Source organism: Bison bison, unplaced genomic scaffold (assembly GCF_000754665.1).
Source record: "Bison bison bison isolate TAMUID 2011002044 unplaced genomic scaffold, Bison_UMD1.0 scf7180017864036, whole genome shotgun sequence".
NCBI lineage: Eukaryota > Metazoa > Chordata > Mammalia > Artiodactyla > Bovidae > Bison > Bison bison.
Genome location: NW_011494608.1, coordinates 5,028,708 through 5,028,927, shown reverse-complemented (window position 1 = coordinate 5,028,927; position 220 = coordinate 5,028,708). Strand labels below are relative to the sequence as shown.

The following is a 220-nucleotide window of genomic DNA, read 5'->3' as shown; positions in this document are numbered from 1 at the left end:
CCACCACCCAGGCTGGCGTGCCACAGCCCCACTGCGTGCAGCGGAGGGGCCCTGTCTACCCATCTCCTCCATCTGTCCTCAGATCGGTCTTGACCTAGTCCGGCCCCGAGGCTCACGTCCTGGAGACGAGCTCTCCAGCGAAACAGCTCAGCCCGTGCCCGACAACGATACCGGCACCGGTTGAGACTCAGATGGAGGGCTGGGGTGACAGGCTCCTCAC

At 65.5% G+C, this 220-nt stretch overlaps 1 protein-coding gene across 1 annotated transcript in view; it reads right to left on the bottom strand.

Moving 5' to 3' along the window:
- The window catches only part of LOC104984867 (zinc finger protein 669-like), a 27,412-nt gene that overhangs the window by 24,423 nt on the left and 2,769 nt on the right, over positions 1-220 (bottom strand). The gene's annotated exons all lie outside the window — the stretch shown is intronic.